Below are 21,875 nucleotides of genomic sequence, written 5' to 3'. Positions count from 1 at the left end.
CCTACTACCTTTCAAAGATGTATGACTGCTATATTCTTTGACTTTTGTGAAAAGACTGTTGAGGTTTTCATGGATGATTTCTCCGTATATGGAACTTCTTTTGATGATTGCTTAAGCAACCTTGATCGAGTTTTGCAGAGATGTGAAGAAACTAATCTTGTCTTGAATTGGGAGAAGTGTCACTTTATGGTTAATGAAGGTATTGTCTTGGGGCATAAAATTTCTGAAAGAGGTATTGAAGTTGATAAATCTAAAGTTGATGCTGTTGAAAAAATGTCGTGTCCCAAGGACATCAAAGGTATAAGAAGTTTCCTTGGTCATGCCGGTTTTTATAGGAGGTTCATTAAGGACTTCTCTAAAATTTCTAGGCCTCTGAAAGATCTCTTACAAAAAGATGTTCCTTTTGTCTTTGATGATGATTGTGTAGAAGCATTTGAAATACTTAAGAAAGCTTTGATTTCTGCACCTATTGTTCAGCCTCCTAATTGGAATTTACCATTTGAAATCATGTGTGATGCTAGTGATTATGCTGTAGGGGATGTTTTAGGACAAAGAGTTGATAATAAAATAAATGTTATCCAATATGATAGTAAGACTCTAGACAGTGCTCAAAGAAATTATGCTACTACAGAAAAAGAATTTTTAGCAGTTGTATTTGCTTGTGATAAGTTCAGACCTTATATTGTTGATTCTAAAGTAACTGTTCACACTGATAATGCCGCTATTAAATATATTATGGAAAAGAAAGATGCTAAACCTAGACTTAATAGATAGGATCTCTTGCTTCAAGAATTTGATTTGCATATTATTGATAGAAAGGGAGCTGAGAACCCCGTTGCACACAACTTGTCTAGGTTAGAGAATGTTCTTGATGACCCACTACCTATTGATGATAGCTTTCCCGATGAACAATTAGCTGTCATAAATGCTTCTCGTACTGCTCCATGGTATGCTGATTATGCTAATTATATTGTTGCTAAATTTATACCACCTAGTTTCACATACCAGCAAAAGAAAAAGTTCTTCTATGATTTAAGACATTACTTCTGGGATGACCCACATCTTTATAAAGAAGGAGTAGATCGTGTTATTAGATGTTGTGTACCTGAGCATGAACATGAACAGATCCTACACAAGTGTCACTCCGAAGCTTATGGAGGACACCATGCTGGAGATAGAACTGCACATAAGGTATTGCAATCCGGTTTTTATTGGCTTACTCTCTTCAAGGATGCCCGTAAGTTCGTTTTGTCTTGAGATGAATGTAAAAGAATTGGTAATATTAGTAGACGTCAAGAAATGCCTATGAATTATTCACTTGTAATTGAACCATTTGATGTTTGGGGCTTTGATTATATATGACCGTTTCCTTCCTCTAATGGGTATACTCATATTTTAGTTGTTGTTGATTATGTTACTAAGTGGGTAGAAGCTATTCCAACTAGCAATGCTGATCATAACACCTCTATTAAGATGCTTAAAGAAGTTATTTTTCCGAGGTTTGGAGTCCCTAGATACTTAATGACTGATGGTGGTTCACATTTTATTCATGGTGCTTTTCATAAAATGCTTGTTAAGTATGATGTTAATCATAGAATTGCATCTCCATATCACCCAAAGTCTAGTGGTCAAGTAGAATTGAGTAATAGAGAGCTTAAATTAATTTTGCAAAAGAATGTTAGTAGATCTAGGAAGAATTGGTCCAAGAAACATGATGATGCATTATGGGCCTATAGAACTGCATACAAAAATCCTATGGGTATGTCTCCATATAAAACGGTTTATGGAAAGGCATGTCACTTACCTATTGAACTAGAACATATGGCATATTGGGCCATTAAAGAGCTCAATTATGATTTCAAACTTGCTGGTGAGAAGAGGCTTTTTGACATTAGCTCACTTGATGAATGGAGAGCCCAGGCTTATGAGAATGCCAAACTGTTTAAAGAAAAGGTTAAAAGATGGCATGACAAAAGGATACAAAAACATGAGTTCAATGTAGGTGACTATATATTGTTATACAACTCTCATTTATGATTTTTTGCAGGCAAACTCCTCTCTAAATGGGAAGGTCCTTACGTCATCAAGGAGGTCTATTGTTCTAGTGCCATAAAAATCAACAACTTCGAAGGCACAAATCCGAGGGTGGTGAATGGTCAAAGAATCAAACATTATATCTCAGGTAATCCCATAAATGTTGAAACTAATGTTATTGAAACCGTAACCCCGGAGGAATACATAAGGGACACTTTCCAGAACATTTCAGACTCCGAAAAGGAATAGGTACGTGGTACTATAAGTAAACCGACTCCAAAACAGTTCTAATGGAAATTTTTCTCTGTTTTGGAATATTTAAGAAAATAGGAAAATAAGAAGTAGTCCGGAAAGGACACGAGGCTTCCGCGAGGATGGAGGGTGTGCCCTACCTCCCTGGGCGCGCCCCCTACCTCGTGGGCACCTCGTGTGCTCTCCGGACTCCGTTTTCTTGCACAATACTTATTTTCGTCGGTAAAAATTCATTATATAATCTCATGAAGGTTTTGACCACCGTATCACGCAAATATATTCTATCCTTGTTTCGAGCTTTTTTCTGACAAATCTATATCGCCATGGCATCTTCAAGTGCCCCCAAGGACAAGTTCTTCGAGAAGGTCATAAACCCCTACCTCACGGAGGTGCTGCAACACCCTCAAACCCTTGAGATGCGTGAGGGGTTGCTTCACATCCACGATGTTGACGGACCAAGGAGGACCGGAAGCGTGGAGACAAGGCTCGAGGCAATGGAGTAACAAGTTTTCAAGTGCCAGGAGATGGTGGAATGTGGACTCGACTCCAATCATATAATGATCTCAGAGTTCACCAACAACCACAAGCTGGATGACAAGAACATTGGGGAGGCCATCTTAAGCTTCACGAGAAAAACGAGCGCCTCCAAGCCCATATCTATGACCTGCAAAACCAAAACTATGAGTATGAATATAGATTCAAGAGGATGAGTTTGGCTGCATATTTGAGGATCCCAGAGACTCGATCATCCTTCTATGATGGTGAGCCTATGCCTTGGAAGATGGACGACAAATCCACATCATCAACAACTCCATCATCACCACCTCCAAGGAAGGAGACATAAACATATGGGTATGGGCACTCCCCTTGGCAACTGCCAAGCTTGGGGGAGTGCCCCGGTATCGTATCACCATCACACTTTTATCTTTACCATTTTTCTTAGTTCGATCATTTTGGTAATATCTTGATGTAATAGAATAAAATTTTAGTATGATCTAGTTTTGAGTTTTGCCTTATGATCCTTCTATGTAATCGATTATGTGAACTATATATAATAAAGATTAGTGTTGAATCAAGGGCTTGGTTATCTTGCTATGATCTTGAGGGAATAAAAGAAAAGATAAAAAGAAATAAAGAGATCATATGGACCTTATGGAGAGTAATGACTTCACATATAAAGAGTATGATGAATAAAAGTTGTTGAGAGTTGACAAACATAGTTTTAGTCATCGTTGCAATTAATAGGAATTAATAAACAAAGATAGGTTTTCACATATAAATATACTATCTTGGACATCTTTTATGATTGTGAGTACTCATTAAAATATGACATGCTAAAGAGTTGGCGTTGGACAAGGAAGACAACGTAATGGGTTATGTTTTCTTACATTTGAAATAAATTATATTTTCATGGATTATCCAACATGTTGAGCTTCCCTTTCCCTCTCATGCTAGCCAAATTCTTTGCACCAAGTAGAGATACTACTTGTGCTTCCAAATATCCTTAAAACCAGTTTTGCCATGAGAGTCCACCATATCTACTTATGGATTGAGTAAGATCCTTCAAGTAAGTTGTCATCGTTGCAAGCAATAAAAATTGCTCTCTAAATCTGTATGATTTATTAGTGTGGAGAAAATAAGCTTTATACGATCTTGTGATGTGGAAGAAATCAAAGTGACGGACTTCATAATAAAGGTCCAAATCACAAGTGGCAATATAAAGTGTCATTCTTTCACATTAAGATTTTGTGCATCCAACCATAAAAGCACATGACAACCTCTGCTTCCCTCTGCGAAGGGCCTATCTTTTATTCTTTTCCTACACTTCATGCAAAAGTCACAGTGATCTTCACCTTTCCTTTTTACATTTTATCCTTTGGCAAGCATAATGTGTTGGAAAGATCCTGACATATATAGCTAATTGGATGTGAGTTTTTATGAACTATTATTGTTGACATTACCCATGAGGTAAAAAGTTGGGAGGCAAAACTATAAGTCCCTATCTTTCTCTGTGTCCGGCTAAAACTTCATACCCATAAATATTGCGTGAGTGTTAGCAATTGTGAAATACTAAATGATAGTTGAGTATGTGGACTTGCTGAAAAGCTCTTATATTGAATCTTTCTGATGTTATGATAAATTGCAGTTGCTTCAATGACTGAGACTATAGTTTGTTAGTTCTCAATGAAGTTTATGATTCGTACTTGAAACTGTGAATGAATTGTTACTTTAGCATAAGAGATCATATGAATATATATATATATATGTGTGTGTGTGCGTGTGTGTGTGTTGATGTTCTAAGAATGATCATGATGCCGTCATGTCTGTATTTTATTTTATCGACACCTCTATCTCTAAACATGTGGACATATTTTTCGATATCGGCTTTCGCTTGAGGACAAACAAGGTCTAAGCTTGGGGGAGTTGATACGTCCATTTTGCATCATAATTTTATATCGATATTTATTGCATTATGGGCTATTATTACACATTATATCACAATACTTATGACTATTCTCTCTTATTTTACAAGGTTTACATGAAGAGGGGGAATGCCGGCAGCTGGAATTCTAGGCTGGAAAAGGAGCAAATATTAGAGACTTATTCTGCACAACTCCAAAAGTCCTGAAACTTCACGGGAGCATGTTTCAGAATATATAAAAAATATTGGGCGAAAGAAGTACCAGAGGGGGGCCACCCACTGTGCACGAGGGTGGGGGCGCGCCCTACCCCCTAGGCGCGCCCCTGCCTCGTGGGCCCCCTGGCAGCCCTCTGATGCCCATCTTTGGCTATATGGAGTCTTTCGTCGAGGAAAAAATCAAAAGCAAGCTTCCGGGACGAAACTCCACCGCCACGAGGCAGAACCTTGGTGGAACCAATCTAGGGCTCTGACGGAGCTATTTGATAACCCACAAGTATAAGGGATCGCAACAGTTTTCGAGGGTAGAGTATTCAACCCAAATTTATTGATTCGACACAAGGGGAGCCAAAGAATATCCTCAAGTATTAGTAGCTGAGTTGCCAATTCAACCACACCTAGAAACTTAATATCTGCAGCAAGGTATTTAGTAGCAAAGTAATATGATAGTAGTGGTAACGGTGGTAAAAGGTAACGGTAGCAAAAGTAATATTTTTGGTGTTTTGTAGTGATGATAACAATAGCAATGGAAAAGTAAACAAGCGAAGAACGATATATGGAAAGCTCGTAGGCAATGGATCGGTGATGGAGAATTATGCCAGATGCGGTTCATCATGTAACAGTCATAACCTAGGGTGACATAGAACTAGCTCCAGTTCATCAATGTAATGTAGGCATGTATTCTGAATATAGTCATACGTGCTTATGGAAAAGAACTTGCATGACATCTTTTGTGCTACCCTCCCGTGGCAGCGGGGTCCTATTGGAAACTAAGGGATATTAAGGCCTACTTTTAATAGAGTACCGGACCAAAGCATTAACACATAGTGAATACATGAACACCTCAAACTACGGTCATCGCCGGGAGTGGTCCCAATTATTGTCACTTCGGGGTTGCCGGATCATAACACATAGTAGGTGACTATAGACTTGCAAGATAGGATCAAGAACTCTCATTTATTGATGAAAACATAATAGGTTCAGATCTGAAATCATGGCAATTGGGCCCTAGTGACAAGCATTAAGCATAGCAAAGTCATAGCAACATCAATCTTAGAACATAGTGGATACCAGGGATCAAACCCTAACAAAACTAACTCGATTACATGATAAATATCATCCAACCCATCACCGTCTAGCAAGCCTACGATGGAATTACTCACGCACGGCGGTGAACATCATGAAATTGGTGATGGACGAAGGTTGATGATGACAATGGCGACGGATTCCCCTCTCCGAAGCCCCGAACGGACTCCAGATCAGCCCTCCCGAGAGAGTTTAGGGCTTGGCGGCGGCTCCGTATCGTAAAACATGATGAATCCTTCTCCCTGGTTTTTTCCTCCCCAAAAGTGGATATATGGAGTCAGGGTTGAGGTCGGTGGAGCGTCAAGGGGCCCACGAGGCAGGCGGTGCACCCAGGGGGTAGGGCGCGCCCCCACCCTCGTGGACAGGTGGAGGCCCCCCTGACATGGATCTTCCTTCCAGGATTTTTTATATATTCCAAAATAATTCTCCGTGGATTTTCAGGTCATTCCGAGAACTTTTATTTCTACACAAAAATAACACCATGGCAATTCTGCTGAAAACAGCGTCAGTCCGGGTTAGTTCCGTTCAAATCATGCAAGTTAGAGTCCAAAACAAGGGCAAAAGTGTTTGGAAAAGTAGATATGATGGAGACGTATCAACTCCCCCAAGCTTAAACCTTTGCTTGTCCTCAAGCCATTCAGTTGATAAACTGAAAGTGATAAAGAAAAACTTTTACAGACTCTGTTTGCTCTTGTTGTTGTAAATATGTAAAGCCAGCATTCGAGTTTTCGCAAAGATTATGAACTAACCATATTCACAATAACATTTAGGTCTCATGTTTACTCATATCAATGACATAATCAACTAGCGAGCAATAATAATAAATCTCGGATGACAACACTTTCTCAAAACAATCATGGTATGATATAACAAGATGGTATCTCGCTAGCCCTTTCTGAGACCGCAAAACATAAATGCAGAGCACCTTTAAAGATCAAGGACTGACTAGACATTGTAATTCATGGTAAAAGAGATCCAGTCAAGTCATACTCAATATAAACTAACGGTAATGGATGCTAATGATAGCGGTGCTCTCCAACTGGTGTTTTTTAATAAGAGGATGATGACTCGGCATAAAAGTAAATGGATAGGCCCTTTGCAGAGGGAAGCAGGGATTTGTAGAGGTGCCAGAGCTCGGTTTTGAAATAGACATGAATAATATTTTGAGCGGTATACTTTCATTGTCCACATAACCACCAAGAGATGTGATATCTTCCATGCTACACACATTATAGGCGGATCCCAAACAGAATGGTAAAGTTTATACTCCCCCTCCACCAACAAGCATCAATCCATGGCTTGCTCGAAACAACGAGTGCCTCCAACTAACAACAGTCCCAGGGGAGTTTTGTTTGCAATTATTTTGATTTGATTTGCATAAAGCATGGGACTGGGCATCCCGGTGACCAGCCATTTTCTCGTGAGTGAGGAGCGAAGTCCACTCCTCTTGAGAATAACCCGCCTAACATGAAAGATACAGACAGCCCTAGTTGATACATGAGCTCTTCGAGCATACAAAACAGAATGTTTATTTGAAGGTTTAGAGTTTGGCACATACAAATTTACTTGGAACGGTAGGAAGATACCGTATATAGGTAGGTATGGTGGACTCATATGGAATAATTTTGGGGTTTATGGAATTGGATGCACAAGCAGTATTCCCGCTTAGTACAGGTGAAGGCTAGCAAAAGACTGGGAAGCGATCAGCTAGAGAGCGACAACAGTCATGAACATACATTAAAATTAATCAACACTAAATGCCAGCATGAGTAGGATATAATGCACCATGAACATAAATATCGTAGAGGCTATGTTGATTTTGTTTCAACTACATGCGTGAACATGTGCCAAGTCAAGCCACTCGAATCGTTCAAAAGAGGATACCACCCTATCATACCACATCACAACCATTTTAATAGCATGTTGGCACGCAAGGTAAACCATTATCAGCTCCTAGCTAATTAAGCATGGTATAAGCAACTATAATCTCTAATTGTCATTGCAAACATGTTTATTCATAATAGGCTGAATCAGGAACGATGAACTAATCATATTTACAAAAATAAGAGAGGTTGAGTTCATACCAGCTTTTCTCATCTCAATAAGTTCATCATATAATCATCATTATTGCCTTTCACTTGCACGACCGAATAGTGTGGATAGTAATAATAGTGCACGTGCATTGGACTAAGCAGGAATCTGCAAGCATTCAATTCAAGAGAGAAGACAAGGTAATATGGGCTCTTTGTTAGATCAACGATAATGCATATAAGAGCCACTTTAACATTTTAATTATGGTCTTCTCCTCTCGACCCCCAAAGAACAAGAAAGGAAATAAAACTATTTACACGGGAAAGCTCCCAACAAGCAGAAGAAGAACGAGAAATATTTTTGGGTTTTCTTTTTAGTTATTACTACTACAGCATGAAAAGTAAACTAGCTGAAAGCTACAACTAATTTTTTTGTTTTTCTTAAGGTTTATTAAACACACAAGAAGAAAGCATAAAAAGGAAAATAAACTAGCATGGATGATAAAATGAAAAGGTATGAGCACCGACAACTAGCAATGAGTGTGTGAACATGAATGTAATGTCGGTGAGAAATATGTACTCCCCCAAGCTTAGGCTTTTGGCCTAAGTTGGTCTATGGCCACGGCTGGCCTGGCGGATATCAAAAATAATAGTTGGGGTCGTACTATGAAGAAGCCTCAGATTGCCACTGGTTGGCAATCACCTCCGGATCCCACTGGTAATCAGACTGTCGTGGAGGATCAAATTGTGGTTCCGGCTCTGACACTGTAGCTGATGTAGGGTTCCGGTAGGCGTGAATGGCCTCCAATAGAACAAGGTACTTGCCTACAGATAAATCAAACAAGGAAGGAGAAGGCAAGGTAATAGTCTCAGGGTGATTTTTACCAAATATTAATTTGTAAGCGCCTTTTCCCTATTCTTAACAATAAAATCATGTGCTACCATACTCCTATAATCTAGATAAACAGGAGGCAGCAATTTCTCTTCCTTCTCATAATGCCTAATAGGTATGTTAAAGTGTGCAGCGAGGCGCGAGCGAAGATGCCTCCAAGGACGGGGCCCTTAGTACGGTTAAGATTTAACCGCTTTGCAATAATAGCGCCCATACTGAATGTGTCATCAAAAAATAAGGCATGGCACAAAATAACAATGTCAGGGGCACTCGGGTTTCCATAGTTTTCGCACCCAATTAAACATCTACTAGCAAATATAGCAAAGTAACATAGAACAGGAAAGTGTATGCTAGTAATTCGTGCGTCGGAAACATTCCTCGTTTCCCCTACAGTAATGGTATCAATAAACCCATCCACATCATCATGATGTGGTTCCTCTATGCTGCCCTCGAAAGGGATCAAACAAACCCGACAAAAATCTTGAAGTGACATCTCCTTATGCTCATCATATAAATAAAATTCCACCATAGGTGGTGAGCTCCTAGAATGGAAATGAAAGTTTTGCACAAAGATATTGGTGAGTAAGAGATACTGTTCGCGTTGGTTGTGGAGGAAGGCGGTGACGCCTGCATTCTCAGCCAATTCATAGAAATTATCATAAATCCCGGCTGCTCTCAAGAAACTATCACAAGGCCATTCACACGACCGAACTTCCGCGGTGCGAGGGAGATTATATTTGGGCCTATTATCCTCCTCACTTTGCTTATCCTTTGAGCTTCGGCTCGATGAGCCCCTCAAAAATCTCTTCATCTTTTTCTAAAAAATTTAGTAACTTCAAAATAAAAGTGAAACAAACTCAACAAAATTGATAGCAACTACTCCTACAAGTGCCTAGAGGCAATATCATGCATCAAAACTACTTTCGACCATATAAATTCGACATGCAAGCTCAAGAACAGGGTCACCTAAGCAGCTAAATATGCAATGAATAAAGCACTAGAACAAAAACTAATTGGACCATTGGAGGAGTCACATACCAAGGAACAATCCCCCAAAGCAGTTTTGTGAGAGGTGCTTTGAGCAAGGAGATCGAAAATGGCAGCAAAATGAGCTTGGACTCGGGTTTGAGCTGGTTAGTGATGTTTGTGGCGGGAAGAAGGAGTGTGTGGTAGCTGGAATAAGTGGAGCGGAGTCACCGTGGGCCCATGAGGCAGGGGGTGCGCCCAGGGGGGTAGGGCGCGCCCTCCACGCTCGTGGCCAGGTGCTTGCTCCCCTGATGTGTTCTCAGTGCCAGATATTCTCAAATATTCCAGAAAAAATCATATTTAAATTTCAGGGCATTTGGAGAACTTTTATTTTCAAGGTATTTTTTATTGCATTGATAATTCAGAAAACAGACGGAAATTAATTTTTTTTGCTTTATTTAATATAAATAACAGAAAGTAAAAAGAGGGTACAAAGAGTTGTGTTTTCTAAATTCATCCATCTCATGCTTATCAAAAGGGATCCACTAACAAGGTTGATCAGGCCTTGTCAAAAACTCATTCCGAATAACATGGAACTGGAGAATTTTCGAATAACACTAGGTTACCTCAACGGGGATATGCACATCCCCAACAATAAGAATATCATATTTCTTCTTGACAGTAGGAAGGGGAAATTCAAAACCTCCAAAAATAATCGATGGAATTTTTCCAATAGAGTTTATACTATGAACTCGAGGTTGTTTCCTCGGAAAGTGTATCGTATGCTCATTGCCATTAACATGAAAAGTGACATTGCCTTTGTTGCAATCAATAACAGCCCCTGCATTATTCAAAAAGGGTCTTCCAAGAATAATAGACATACTATCGTCCTCGGGAATATCAAGAATAACAAAGTCCGTTAAAATGGCAACGTTCGCAACCACAACGGGCACATCCTCACAAATACCGACAGGTATAGCAGTTGATTTATCAGCCATTTGCAAAGATATTTCAGTAGGTGTTAACTTATTCAAATCAAGTCTACGGTATAAAGAGAGAGGCATAACACTAACACCGGCTCCAAGATCACATAAAGCAGTTTTAACATAGTTTCTTTTAATGGAGCATGGTATAGTTGGTACTCCGGGATCTCCTAGTTTCTTAGGTATTCCACCTTTAGAAGTATAATTAGCAAGCATGGTGGAAATTTCAGCTTCCGGTATCTTTCTTTTGTTCGTAACAGTACCTTTCATGTACTTAGCATAAGGATTCATTTTAAGCATATCAGTCAAATGCATATGCAAGAAGATAGGTCTAATCATTTCAGCAAAGCGCTCAAAATCCTCATCATCCTTTTTGTTGTATGGTTTAGGAGGCAAAGGCATGGGTTTCTGAACCCATGGTTCTCTTTCTTTACCATGCTTCCTAGCAACAAAGTCTCTCTTATCATAGCGTTGATTCTTTGATTGTGGGTTATCAAGATCAACAGCAGGTTCAATCTCTACATCATTGTCATTACTAGGTTGAGCATCAACATGAACATCATCATTAACATTATCACTAGGTTCATGTTCATTACCAGATTGTGTTTCAGCATCAGAAATAGAAATATCATTAGGATTCTCAGGTGTGTCAATAACAGGTTCACTAGAAGCATGCAAAGTCCTATCATTTTTCTTTTTCTTCCTCTTAGAAGGACTAGGTGCATCAATATTAGTTCTTTGATAATCTTGCTCAATTCTCTTAGGATGGCCCTCAGGATACAAAGGCTCCTGAGTCATTTTACCACCTCTAGTCATAACTCTAACAGCATTATCATCTCTCTTACTATTCAATTGATTGAGCAAATCATTCTGAGCTTTAAGTACTTGTTCTACTTGAATGGTAACCATAGAAGCATGTTTACTAATAAGTTTAAGTTCACCTTTAACATTAGCCATATAATCACCCAAGTGTTCAAGCATATCAGCATTGTGTTTTAATTCTCTACCAAAATAAGCATTGAAGTTTTCTTGTTTGACCATAAAGTCATCAAACTCATCCAAGCATGGGCTATCAAACTTAGTGAATGGGATTTTAGCTTTATCATATCTATAGAGAGAATTTACCTTTACTACCTGTGTCGGGTTATCAAGACCATGTATTTCTTCAATAGTTGATGGATTAAGACCATGTATTTCTTCAATAGGAGGTAAATTCTTAACATCTTCAGCTTTAATACCTTTTTCTTTCATGGATTTCTTTGCCTCTTGCATATCTTCAGGACTGAGAAATAGAATACCCCTTTTCTTCGGAGTTGGATTAGGAGTTGGTTCAGGAATTGGATTAGGAAGTAAATGTAAATTGGTGATGGAGGAAGGTTGATGATGACGATGGCGACGGATTCCCCTCTACGAAGCCCCGAACGGACTCCAGATCAGCCCTCCCCAGAGAGTTTAGGGCTTGGCGGCGGCTCCATATCGTAAAACGCGATGAATCCTTCTCCCTGGTTTTTTCCTCCCTAAAAGTGGATATATGCAGTCAGGGTTGAGGTCGGTGGAGCGTTAGGGGGCCCACGAGGCAGGGGGCGCGCCCAGGGGCTAGGGCGCGCCCCCACCCTCGTGGACAGGTGGAGGCCCCCTGACGTGGATCTTCCTTCAAGTATTTTTTATATATTCCAAAATAATTCTCTGTGGATTTTCAGGTCATTTCGAGAACTTTTATTTCTGCACAAAATAACACCATGGCAATTATGCTGAAAACAGCGTCAGTCCGGGTTAGTTCCATTCAAATCATGCAAGTTAGAGTCCAAAACAAGGGCAAAAGTGTTTGGAAAAGTAGATACGGCGGGTATCCAATCTTTTTCTCAAAACCTCAGGTTCGTACCTGTGGGTTGCTAGTAGTGTTGATTACTCCTTGTAGTTGATGCTAGTTAGTTTACTTGGTGGAAGATCATATGTTCAGATCCATTATGCATATTAATACCCCTCTGATTATGAACATGAATATGATTTGTGAGTAGTTATGTTTGTTCCTAAGGAAATGGGAGAAGTCTTGCTATAAGTAGTCATGTGAATTTGGTATTCGTTTGATATTTTGATGAGATGTATGTTGTCTTTCCTCTAGTGGTGTCATGTGAACGTCGACTACATGACACTTCACCATTGTTTGGGCCTAGAGGAGGGCATTGGGAAGTAATAAGTAGATGATCGATTGCTAGAGTGACAGAAGCTTAAACCCTAGTTTATGTGTTACTTCATAAGGGGCTGATTTGGATACATATGTTTCATGCTATGGTTAGGTTTACCTTAATACTTCTGTTGTAGTTGCGGATGCTTGCAATATGGGTTAATCATAAGTGGGATGCTTGCCCAAGGGAGGACAGTACCCAAGCACCGGTCCACCCACATATCAAATTATCAAAGTACCAAACACGAGTCATATGAACGTGATGAAAACTAGCTTGACGATAATTCCCATGTGTCCTCGGGAGCACTTTCCTTTATATAAGAGTTTGTCTAGGCTTGTCCTTTGCTACAAAAAGGATTGGGCCATCTTTCTGCACCTTATTTACTTTTACTACTTGTTACTCGTTACAAATTACCTTATCACAAAACTATCTGTTACCGATAATTTCAGTGCTTGCAGAGAATACCTTGCTGAAAACCACTTATCATTTCCTTCTGCTCCTCATTGGGTTCGACACTCTTACTTATCGAAAAGTCTACGATAGATCCCCTACACTTGTGGGTCATCAGTAAGTGCTAAATTTCCGAACATAACTTAGTTCGTCAATCAAAGGGGTGTATAGAGAATTCCATCCTCTAAACAAGGTTGGACAAAGAAGGCGGAGCAGATCGGATGTCTAGCTCCACTGCCCTAAAACCCAGCTCATCCTCTATTAATGATGATGCTGGTCCCGGCGCTCTATCAGGCGCCGGAGAAAAAGGCCAAGATGAAGAAGAAGGAGGAGGCCAAAGATGGCCTCCGCCGTAAAGGTACCTCGGACGCAGTGTCCGGTGAGACCGAAACTCACTCCTCCCACGAGGAGGATGAAGATGAAGAGGAGGAGGAGGAGGAAAGCAATTCTCCCCCGAAGGGGAGGAATAAGAAAAGGGCGGCCTCCGAAGACCCAGAGGCGGAGGTGCCCAAAGGGGGAAAATATCTCTCCCAGACGGCTCGGATTCGGACGCCGAAGCCATCCCCGAGTGGCGCCCCAGGTCGAATCCCCTTGCCGCATCGTAAGTACCCGAGGATGCCTTACATAAGTCCGGTCTTTATAACTGTGGTCTAGCACATTGTATGATGTAGTACGTCCCGTGATCTCCCCCAACAATCGTCGAAGGGGAATTCGTTGGCTCCGGGGATGATGGAGAGCGAGTCGCCCCCGCGAGCCTCCCCGCCTATCACCACGGATGACACCAAAGTGTTGTCCTGAAGGGCCTCTCCGGGCAATGGAGCGGTACAGGCGGCCGCCAAAACAATGCCAGAGGGTAACGCCTTGGCTGCCGAGAACACGGGGGAAGCAATCCCCGTGGAGACTGATGGCGGGGGCCTTGACCGGTCCGGCCCCTAGCCGAACACTATTTTGGAAACCCAAGTGGCTTCGAAACCAAATAAGAGACCCCCTTCAGAGGGGGGAGTGCTAACTCCAGCTGCGACCTCCACTAATCCGGAGGCGCCGAACATACTGATGGGTGTGGTGGCTGAAAAGGTTCAGTCTGCCAAGAGCGGGCTGAATGAAGCCTTCACTAGCCTGCTAACAGGCTTCGAGGTATGAGATGTAATATTCTTGACCGATTTTTATATGAAAAATATGCCTGTATATAGATAGTAGCCCCTGAGACTCTGGTCGGCTTTCGGAAAAAGGCCGAACAGAGGATCGATAATATTCGCAGGAGATAATGTGCTTGTCTATTTTGAGGAACAAGCTTCACTGTTAGCGGCAACTGCCCAGGCCGCCGAAGTATCCGAGCTCAAGCGTAAGCTGGGACTGGCCGATGAGGATCTCGTCCGCATCAACAAGAGGTTTGATGAAGCGCAAGGTATGTTTCAAAATATCTCTTCATACTTGTATTAATATACAGAATCTGAGTTGAAGCTCATGCGCTGCTATGTGTGTGATTGCAGGTAGCGTTGTTGTGGTCGAGACCCTCAGAGGTGAACTTTCCCAGGACAAGGAGCAAGCAAGGGTGAACAAAGAGGCCGCTGATAAAGCGGTCGGGGATTTGGCGTCCGAACAGGTCGTCCGCCGCCAATACGAGGAGCGGGTGGCCGAAGTGGAGCAAGCTCTCAAGGACGCCGCGAGCAAGTGCAAGTCCCTGGACGAGAAGAATAAAGCCTAGGCGACCGACCTTGCCAAGGCTCTTCAAGAGGCCGAGGAGGCGCGGGGCGAATCCTGAGCGACACGCGAGGAGATCAAGAAGGCCAGACAGATAGCGGCTGGTAAGCCCTTTCTTTTATAAAGTAAATTCGGAAATTAGAAGTATGCCTTGCTCACTCGACTGTGGAATGCTCCATATGCCTTTTCAGAACTTTCAAAGAGTGCCACCGACGCCGCACAGTTCTTCCGGGCCCAGGAGGGGTATGCGACGGAGAAGCTATTCTGGTCACAGTTCGCAGCGTAGGAGTGCCCATCGTTGTTGAATGACCAGATGGTGTAGTGGGCCGAGTTGCATAGGATGTCTGGGTTGGCCATGAGGGATGTAATAGTCCGACTGTGGCCAGCCGAACCTGTCCCAAGCAGCTATTTCATCCTAGTGTAGCGACTCGTCGACGCACTGCCCCAATTGACGCGGTCAAGCGGTCGTCATGTATAGAAGGTGAGCGGCTGGCCTTTGCCCATGTCAAGATGCACTGGGCGAAAATGAAGGCCACCACCGTGGTAGTTGAGGGTCCGCCCAGAGGCAAGGACCACTGCAAGCCAGAGCGCTATTTTGAAGATGTCCTAGAGGGTACCCATTTGATACAGGGCCAGTGCTCGAAGGATATTATGTTCAAATGAGTGTATCCGAACTGCCCAGACGTTGTATTATAAACCAAGGCTTTTGTAATATATCTGTGCCTTATATATTAAAGTATTTTTCCTCATGTGCGGACGTTTTTATTCCTAAGAGTTTGCCATTCATCGGCTTTAGTCCCCACATAGATACTACGGGGGTGTTCGGGATAGCACATAGCCACTCTTGACCCAACGTCTTGGTCCGTGAAGGAGGTGTTAGTGCGGCGAACCAGGCAATCGGACTATGCAGCTTTATCACTCTCACTTAGCCATAGGAGTTTGACAATGGGACTGTAAGATAGCCCCTGGTGCGTATGTGGCTATCCGAAATTGGATGCCTTAAGCGTGTGACTAGGGAGAGGCAGTCATTCGTGTAATATGGAAGAAATCACTAGAGATTTAGTAAGTCGCTGAATTGCTGACCAGCTCTCGCCGCATCATGACAGTCAGTTTTTAGCTTTCTCTACTAAGGTGCTTGACCATACGAACCAGAAACACAATCGCAGTAGTTCTCCCTTTACTACATTAGTCGAACAAGCGGAACGTAAGGTGGTAATCACAGGAGTCGGGCAACCCAACTATTGACCAAAGACATGATTTGGAGCCGATGCATATAATGCCATATTCGGGACGTCGAAGTATGCTACAAAAGTGTTTGGACTTCTTTTTCTTTGAGAATATACGTGGCTGGATAGAGCCCCTGGCGATTTGAATCGTGATGAGGTATATATGACAATCTGACGTGAAGAGGGAATACAGATTAGTAAATAAGCCAACACCGAACAGGGTTGGGCGAGACTGTTTCCATTATAGTCTGATTGATATGTCAAAAGGTATTTTAATAGAGGATGCGATAAGCATCGAGGCTATTTTACATGCCGAGCACAAGGGAAAGATGTATACAGGTCCTAAAAAGGAAAAGATGATCTTGAAGATCCTTTGGATACTCTGCCGCACGTCTGTGCTGCTTTTCACCTTGGTGTATGATCCTTTGAGAGGATCAACGGTCGAGTATACATAAGGGGCCTGGAAAAGGGGCCCTTGGTACCATCGAAAAGTGATGTGGGTTGTAAAGAACCTGAAAAAATAAAAATAAGAAGAAAAGGGGGAGAATGTGAGGTTCCAGATAGGGTCGAGCCGTATTGTGGACTTTGGTTGTGGTGTGCCTCCATCCTTGCCCATGGTATCTTTAGTGCGTAGTTATGTACGTGTGGTACGTATGCCGCTATCAATTTGGAGCTTGGACGGAGGCCGAATTGTTAATCTAGCTATGGACGAGCCGGACTACCATTATGCAGGTTAGACCGGACTCGTTTAACGGTGTCCGGTGGCTTGACTGTCGATGCAGTATTCGGCTTGATAAGGCCACCCTGCACTTCGGCTGCGAGGGCCGCGATATGCTCCCCAGTATGGAGGGAGTGTTCCGAGTTTCCATTGACTGTTATGACGCCATGTGGTCCAGGCATCTTCAGCTTTAGATAAGTGTAGTGTGGGACTGCATTGAAACGGGCGAAAGCGGTTCGTCCAAGCAGTGCGTGATAGCCACTGCGGAAGGGGACGATGTCGAAGATCAAGTCTTCGCTACGGAAATTATCCGGTGAACCGAAGACAACTTCCAGCGTTATGGACCATGTGCAACAGGCCTCGACGCCGAGTATCACTCCTTTAAAGGTGGTTTTAGTGGGTTTGATTCTAGATGGATCAATACCCATTTTGCGGACAGTGTCCTGATAAAGCAAGTTAAGGCTACTACCGCCATCCATAAGGACTCGCGTAAGATGGAATTTGTCGATGATTGGGTCGAGGCCCAATGCTGCCGAACCTCCATGATAGATACTGGTCGGATGGTCTCTACGATCAAAAGTGATCGGACAGGATGACCATGGGTTCAATTTTGGGGCGACTGGCTCTATGGCATAAACGTCCCTTGGTGAGCGCTTGTGCTCCCGTTTGGGGATATGAGTGACGTAGATCATCTTCACTATTTTCACCTCGGGGGGGATTTCTTTTGCCCCCCCCCACCCGTGTTCATTGGGAGAGGCTCTTCATCGTCGTCCTCGCTGGGCGGCCCCTTCCCTTTATGTTCAGTGTCTAGCTTACCAGCCTATTTAAAGACCCAACAATTTCTGTTGGTATGATTGGCAGGCTTGTCAGGGGTGCCATGGATCTAGCAAGGCCGATCAAGTATTTTGTCCAAACTGGATGGACCACCCTTGTTTCCTTTGAATGGATTCTTCCGCTGACCGGGTTTAGAGCCACTGAATCCGACGTTGACCGTCATATCTTCAGTATCTTCATTGTTGCCTCGACGCTTGTGTTTGTTGCATCGTGTCTTGCCGTTGTCGTCTCTGGCTTCGGAGGTGCCAGGGTCGCTGGTGCTATTGCTTCTACGAGCTAGCCAACTATCTTCTCCCATGCAAAAGCGGGTCATAAGTGCGGTGAGAGCTGCCATAGACTTCAGCTTTTCTAGGCCGAGGTGTCGGGCAAGCCACTCGTCACAGACGTTGTGTTTAAAGGCCGTGAGGGCTTCGGCGTCCGGACAGTCGACAATTTGGTTCTTTTTAATTAAGAACCTGGTCCAAAGTTTCCAGGCTGACTCTCCAGGTTGCTGGACTATGTGACTAAGGTCATCGGCATCTGGAGGCCGAACATAGGTGTCTTGGAAGTTTTCTCTAAAGGCATATTCCAAATCCTCCCAGCTACCAATGGAGTTTCCTGGGAGGCTGTTTAACCAGTGTCGTGCTGGTCCCATGAGTTTTAGGGGGAGGTACTTGATGGTGTGAAGATCGTCACCGCGAGCCATGTGAATGTGGAGAAGAAAATCTTCGGTCCATACTGCGGGATCCGTCGTTCCATCATATGATTCGATGTTCGCGGGTTTAAACCCTTCTCGGAACTGGTGCTCCATTACCTCATCGGTGAAGCATAAAGGGTGTGCGGCACCTCTGTATCGGGCGAAGTCACGACACAATTCAGATGAAGTTTGTATGCGGTTTTCGGCCTTGGTGAGGTTATGTGTGTCGGGCCAAGCCTGACGGTCGTCTTTTCGCGTTGGGGCGCGCCCCCTTGATCCATAGATTGATCTTGTTTGGTCTGCTCTATTATTCAGGTCTTGTCGTAGATCCTAGGTGTATCCTGGAGCCGCTGTCCCTCTGCCCTTACAGCAAGGTGGTGCGGGTTGGTGTTCGGCATGGGTGGCTGCTTTGTCACGCCCACGTGCTGGCCGATCTGGTTCATCGGCGCGGTCATGTTTCGATGGGTTTGGCTTGACGGCCTCGTCGTCGAATTGTGGCAGTGGCCGGCGCTTCAGATAGGTTTTTGTTGGGCGTCGAAGGCCATATTCTTCGGCGGCTAGGATCTGAGTCCATCTGTCGTTGAGCGTTGATACGTCCATTTTGCGTCATGCTTTTATATCGATATTTATTGCATTATGGGCTGTTATTACACATTATGTCACAATACTTATGCCTATTCTCTCTTATTTTACAAGGTTTACATGAAGAGGGAGAATGCCGGGAGCTGGGATTCTGGGCTGGAAAAGGAGCAAATATTAGAGACCTATTATGCACAGCTCCAAAAATCCTAAAACTTCACGAAAGTTATTTCCAGAATATATAAAAATACTGAGCGTAAGAAGTACCAGAGGGGGGCCACCCACCAGCCATGAGGGTGGGGGCGCGCCCTACCCCCTGGGCGCGCCCCCTGCCTCGTGGGCCCCTGGTGGCCCTCTGATGCCCATCTTCTGCTATATGGAGTCTTTCGTCAAGGAAAAAATCATAAGAAAGCTTTCAGGACGAGACTCCGCAGCCACGAGGCGGAACCTTGGCGGAACCAATCTAGGGCTCCGGCGGAGCTATTCTGTCAGGGAAACTTCCCTCCGGGAGGGGGAAATCATCACCAACGATCCTCTCATCGGGAGGGGGTCAATCTCCATCAACATCTTCACCAGCACCATCTCATCTCAAACCCTAGTTCATCTCTTGTATCCAATCTTTGTGTCCAAACCTCATATTGGTACCTGTGGGTTGCTAGTAGTGTTGATTACTCCTTGTAGTTGATGCTAGTTGGTTTACTTGGTGGAAGATCATATGTTCAGATCCATTATGCATATTAATACCCCCTCTGATTATGAACATGAATATACTTTGTGAGTAGTTACGTTTGTTCCTGAGGACATGGGAGAAGTCTTGCTATTAGTAGTCATGTGAATTTGGTATTCGTTCGATATTTTGATGAGATGTATGTTGTCATCCCTCTAGTGGTGTCATGTGAACATCGACTACATGAAACTTCACCATTGTTTGGGCCTAGAGGGAAGCATTGGGAAGTAATAAGTAGATGATGGGTTGCTAGAGTGGCAGAAGCTTAAACCCTAGTTTATGCGTTGCTTCGTAAGGGGCTGATTTGGATCCATATGTTTCATGCTATGGTTAGGTTTACCTTAATACTTCTGTTGTAGTTGTGGATGCTTACAATAGGGGTTAATCATAAGTGGGATGTTTGTCCAAGTAAGGACAGCACCCAAGCACCAGTCCACCCACATATCAAATTATCAAAGTACCGAACATGAATCATATGATCGTGATGAAAACTAGCTTGACGATAATTCCCATGTGTCCTCGGGAGCGCTTTCCTTCATATAAGAGTTTGTCCAGGCTTGTCCTTAGCTACAAAAAGGATTAGGCCATGTTACTGCACCTTATTTACTTTTATTACTTGCTACTCGTTACCAATTACCTTATCACAAAACTATCTGTTACCGATAATTTCAGTGCTTGCAGAGAATACCTTGCTGAAAACTGCTTATCATTTCCTTCTACTCCTCTTTGGGTTTGACACTCTTACTTATCGAAAGGACTATGATAGATCTCCTATACTTGTGGGTCATCAAGACTCTTTTCTGGCGCCGTTGTGTAACGCCCGGATAATCATGCTACAGTGATCTCACGTTAATGGTGACACGTCACCTCTGTCACTGTAATTAATCTCGGGTTAATTCAAAACCGTTTCAAATTTAAATCCTAAATAGGTCAAACGACAAAAGTTTTCAAATATTAAAATAAAATGTTCGGGCTATGTCTAATATTGCATCGGTAATTATGGTGAAGTAAACACCTTTTTATAAAATGCCTAAATACTTTTAGATGAATTAAACAGGAAAGAAATAATAAAAGAAAATACAAAAGGGGAAAACAAAAAAAAGAAAAGAAAGAGAAAGCCCCCCTCCCTGGGCCGTGGCCCAACTGGGCCAACCCACCTAGCCCAGCCGGCCCACCCCTGGCTACAACCCTCCCCCCCCACTACCAGTAACCCTAACCCCATCCCCCCACTCTCCCCACGATCCCCTCCCCCCCCCCACGAAAATATCCCCCTCTCCCCGACTAGATCGGGATCGAGGGAGGAGGACCTCGCCGCCGCCCGGATTGCCGTCGCCGACCATCACCTCGCCGGCGCCCCCTCCCCCACCGGACTGCCTCCCCCTCACTGCATCGTCCCCGTCAACCGCCCCACCCCCCGTTGCCATTTCCCTACGGCCCCAGTGAGCGCCTCCCCCTCCTCGTCTCTCCCTCACCGCGCCGCCCCGCTCCTCCCTGTCGCCGCTACCCCCGCCGTGGCGTCCTCGCCGGCGACAACCGCGCCCTGCTAGCCCGCGCTCAGTGCTCCGATGCCCCGCCTGCGGGCCCCTGCTCCGCCTCGCCGCCTGCTTCCCCTGCTGCCGCCCGTACGCGCTGCCCCTCCCCACCGCTCCCCTCGCCGCCTCCGCCGCGCTTGTCGCCATCCCCTGCCCGGTGCCACTCCGGCCTCCTCACGGCCCGTCGCGTCGCTGCTCCGGCAGCAACCACGCGCCGCCCCCCCCTTCTTCCTCCCCTCTCGCTGGCCGCATCGAGCGCCGACGCCCGCGCCTTCCCGGTCCGGCGCCGTGGACGCTGCCGCGCCGCCGGCAACGCCCTGCCGTGGCCCGCCTCCCCTCTCGCCTGCAGCCAGCGCCCAGCCCGC

Source organism: Triticum urartu, chromosome 3A, assembly GCF_056163025.1.
Source record: "Triticum urartu cultivar PI428250 chromosome 3A, HENAU_Tu73, whole genome shotgun sequence".
Taxonomy (NCBI): domain Eukaryota; kingdom Viridiplantae; phylum Streptophyta; class Magnoliopsida; order Poales; family Poaceae; genus Triticum; species Triticum urartu.
The sequence above is the reverse complement of the archived record's forward strand: the minus strand, read 5'-3'. Positions refer to the sequence as shown.